This window comes from Pan troglodytes, chromosome 11 (genome assembly GCF_028858775.2).
Source record: "Pan troglodytes isolate AG18354 chromosome 11, NHGRI_mPanTro3-v2.0_pri, whole genome shotgun sequence".
Lineage (NCBI taxonomy): Eukaryota > Metazoa > Chordata > Mammalia > Primates > Hominidae > Pan > Pan troglodytes.
In genome coordinates, this window is record NC_072409.2 from 15,106,134 (window position 1) to 15,110,323 (window position 4,190).

The window sequence follows — 4,190 nt, forward strand, 5'->3', positions numbered from 1 at the left end:
AGTAAATAAATTAACAAGCTAATTAACGAGTGAGTGTAATGATGAATGAATGAATGAGAGTAGAGATGAGTAAATAAGTGAGGGGTTGAGGCCAGGCAAAGTGGCTCAAGCCTGTAATCCCAGCACTTTGGGAGGCCAAGACGGGTGGATCACCTGAGGTCAGGAGTTCAAGACCAGCCTGACCAACATGGTGAAACCCTGTCTCTACCACATACAAAAAAATTAGCCAGGCGTGGTGCCTGTAATCTCAGCTACTTGGGAGGCTGAGGCAGGAGAATTGCTTGAACCTAGGAGGCAGAGGTTGCAGTGAGCCGAGATTGCACCACTGCACTCCAGCCTGGGCAACAAGAATGAAACTCCATCTCAAAAAATAATAATAATAAGTGAGAGGTTGAAGTGGGGATGGAGAGGGTGAAGATGAGGTATAGGTCTTGGCAGCATGGAGAAAAGGTGGAGGCCCTTCTTCTTTCCATCCCCAACTTGTTCCCCTCCAGCCCCCAAGGAAAGGCCCCTTTTCATTTCCTCTCAGGGCGCCTGATACTCTTTGCCAGACTGTTGCCTAGCAACAGTGCCCTCTACGGCCAGCTCCACCCACTTCAGACGCCAAGGCTAGGGGTACACAGCCAGCTCTGAGGGCCCGGCCTTTGGCAGGCAGGGAGTGGGGGGCCCTGGGCTCCCAAGTTGGGAGAAGGAGGTCAGAGAGCAGAGAGGAGCCTGGGTGGGTTCTGAGACTGGAGGCAGTGACCTGCGAGGAAAGGGAGTGTGCCCTGGGCACCAAGCCATGGCATCTAGTTCAGGGCCCCTCTGCTTCCTCAGAACACCCCGTGGGGTCGCATGATCATCCACGTGACAGATTCTGAAGACAACTCTGCCTTGTGTAGGGGAGGGAGGCCATGTCAGGCTGCGCGTAGCAAGAACCACGGGGCCTTGAGTCTGAAGTCTGAGTTTGAGTAGAGCTGGGATGAGTCACTTCCCTTCCCGAATCCACTTCCCACACCTGTAGAATGGAGACATGGTACCCACTTCCCGGGGAAGTGTGTGAGGATAGAGCAGGAACACGGGAAGGCTTGGTACTGGGAGGGTACGGATTATTTTTATAAGCAAGGAGTGTGACATCTATTTTTAGAGGAGAAAGAATTTCGTTACAAAGAACTCTCCTAGTCCCCTCCCAGAGTGGATGGGCTGAGGTGCGGGGGAGCAGTAGGCCTGGAGGACTCCCTGAAGAGGTGGCCTGGGGATTCCTGGCAGAGGGAACGGCCTGTGCAAAGGCCTGGAGACACGCGACTGAGGCGCGCCTAACAATGGCTACCATGGATTCACGGGCAGGCGCCTGTACACTCAATCCTCACGGCAGCTCCAGGACACTGGAGTCAGTGCTCCTGTCTCACAGGAAAGGAAACGTTGGCTCAGAAAGGTAAAGAAACTTGCTTGAGGTCACGCAGCTGGTGAGTAGCAGAGCTACGTCCGGTTCGCTTTCCCCTGGTTATGCACTCGGGGAAGAAAGTGGCTCAGACGCGGGGAGTGGAGAGAGCCAGTGGGGAGAAACGCAGCTACGGTGCGCAGTATCATTCCTACATGTAATCCTTCTCGAGAGGGCCTGGACCCATGGCGAAAGAGCCCGGGCTGCGGGCAGAGGGTAAGAGGGCACCATCGATGGCTTCTGAGCTGAGACAGAAGTGACCCAGGCCGTCCCTCGGTACTGTCCTGGGCCATCCGGCTCCGCCTCCTACACTCTCCACTCTCTGCATCCACCACCCTCCACCCCCGCTGCTTCTCAACCACACTGAGAAACCATGTGTGACGGTGGAAAATGTAAAAATATATATGCAACCGAAAAACAACATCGGGCTGACAGCACACAGCTATAAATACTCTGACGGGTGCAGAAACGCTCCTCCGATCCTGCTTCCTGCCGCCTGAGGAGCGGGGGCATGGTGTTTGACAGGTGGGGTGGGGGGACTCAGGAAGGGAAAAGGAAAAGGGACAACTATTCGTGGACCTGCCCTGTGCCAAGCACTTCGCAAGCGTTACGTCACCAAGTCTTCGCAGAACCCTCGAGTGACTCACCACCGTTATTCCTGTTTTACAGATAAGGAAACCGAAGCACAGAGAGGCAGGTCATCTGGCTGAGGTCACACAGCCACGCGGCGAGAGAGCAGTGAAGCCGGAGTTCCAGCAAGCTCCACCTGGCGAGAATTCAAGCCCTGCCATGGGCCACCTCTCTGGAGGAAGAGAAAGCCAGCTTCAGACTCTGCCTCTCTCAATCCTTATACAAGGCCAGAGAGCGCTTGAGGCTTCCAGGCACTCCTATGCTTACACACCTTCCATGGCTCCCAGCTGCCCTCCAGATAAAGAACAAACTCCTCAGTGTGGCCCTTGAGGTCCTGTGATCTGGCCTCTGTCCACCACCAGGGCCCCCCTCCTGCCAGATCTCTGAGCCTCGGCCACGCTGACCTGCTTCTCTCAGGGCCTCAACAGGGCCGATCTCCATCCCTGCTGTTCCCTTGGTCCAGCATGCTGTTCCCCTCTAGTTGCTTCTCCTTACCCTGGGGGCCTCCACTCAAATGCCACCTCCTCCACTGGCCGGACGCTGCCATTAACCTGCTCGAGTGCTCTCCCTGCAAAACTCAGCACAGGCCGGGCACAGTGGCTCATGCCTGTAATCCCAGCACTTTGGGAGGCCAAGGTAGGACGACTGTTCGAGCCCAGGAGTTCAAAACCAGCCTGGGCAACAAAGTGAGATCCTGTCTCTATTTTTTAAAAAATTAGCCGGGCGTAGTGGAGCACACCTGTAGTCCCAGCTACTCGGGAGCTTAAGGCGAGGGGGTAGCTTGAGCCCAGGAGTTCGAGGCTGCAGTGAGCTGTGATCACACCACTGCACTCCCGCCTGGGTAACAGAGCAAGACCCTGTCTCAAAAAAAAAAAAAAAAAAAGACCCATAGCACAATTGTAATCATGTGGGTCATTGTGGGGTGGTGAGTCACAGCTGGTGAGTGGCAGAATCAAGACCAGGTCCAGGTGGTACAGCCACAGAGCTGGTGCCCCCAAGTACTCGGCTGCTCACATGGGCCCCAAGAGACCTCCTCACTGGCAAGAGGAAGAAGCCACCTCCTCTCGGAAGAATGAGCAGAGCTAGAGTACAGTGGCACAATCACTGCTCACTGCAGTCTCGAACTCCCCGGCTCAAGCAATCCTCCCACCTCAGCCTCCTGAGTAGCTGGGACTACAGTCGTGTGCCACCACACCTAGCTAATTTTTTCTATTTCTTGTAGAGGTGGAGTCTTCCTATATAGCTTAGGCTGGTCTCAAACTCCTGGACTTAAGCAATCCTCCTGCCTCAGCCTTCCAAAGTGCTGGGATTACAGACATGAACCACCGTCCCCTGTAACCACTGTTTAAGAAAGTAAAAAGATGCAGAAGAAGTTAATCTAATATTTTGTTTAACCCACTATACTCCAAATATCATTCCTACATGTAATCAAGATAAAAAAATTATTAATGGCTGGGTGCCATGGCTCACGCCTGTAATCCCAGCATTTTGAGAGGCCGAGGCAGGCAGATCACCTAGGGTCAGGAGTTCAAGACCAGCCTGACCAACGTGGTGAAACCCTGTCTCTACTAAAAATACAAAAATTAGCCAGGCTTGGTGGCGTGTGCCTGTAGTCCCAGCTACTCAAAAGGCTGAGACAGGAGAATTGATTGATCTTAGGAGGCAGAGTCTACAGTGAGCCAAGATTGCACTGCTGCACTCTAGCCTGGGCAACAGAGCAACACTCTGTCTAAAAAAATAATAATAATAAATAAATAATCATTGAGATATCTTACTTTTTTCTTCCATACTAAGTCTTCAAAATCCAGTGTGTATTTCACACTTGTAACACATCTCAGTTTGGAACAGCTGCATTTCAACTGCTCAACAGCCACATATGGCCAGAGGCTACTGCACTGGGCAGCACAGTGCTAGACTATAAACTCCGTGAGGGCAGGGACCAAGCCATACCCACAATTATTAAATCTAGCATCTGACACAGAGTGGACACTCAAGAAATGTTTGTTGACTGACTAGCTGAATGAAAGAATGAATGAACAAATGAATGAAGGAATGAACAAATGACCTAAGGCCTTCTCAGATCTGAAGCCACACTCCCAGCACAGGCCATGGGAAGGGCATGGAGATGAATTCCAGCCCC

At 52.7% G+C, this 4,190-nt stretch overlaps 1 long non-coding RNA gene across 1 annotated transcript; it reads left to right on the forward strand.

Moving 5' to 3' along the window:
* Nucleotides 1–425: 425 nt before the first annotated feature.
* On the forward strand, nucleotides 426–3,822 carry LOC129136054 (uncharacterized). The gene is made up of 2 exons (XR_008537329.1): nucleotides 426–1,414; nucleotides 2,090–3,822. It is a non-coding gene; the product is annotated as an uncharacterized LOC129136054 (long non-coding RNA).
* Nucleotides 3,823–4,190: the final 368 nt, after the last annotated feature.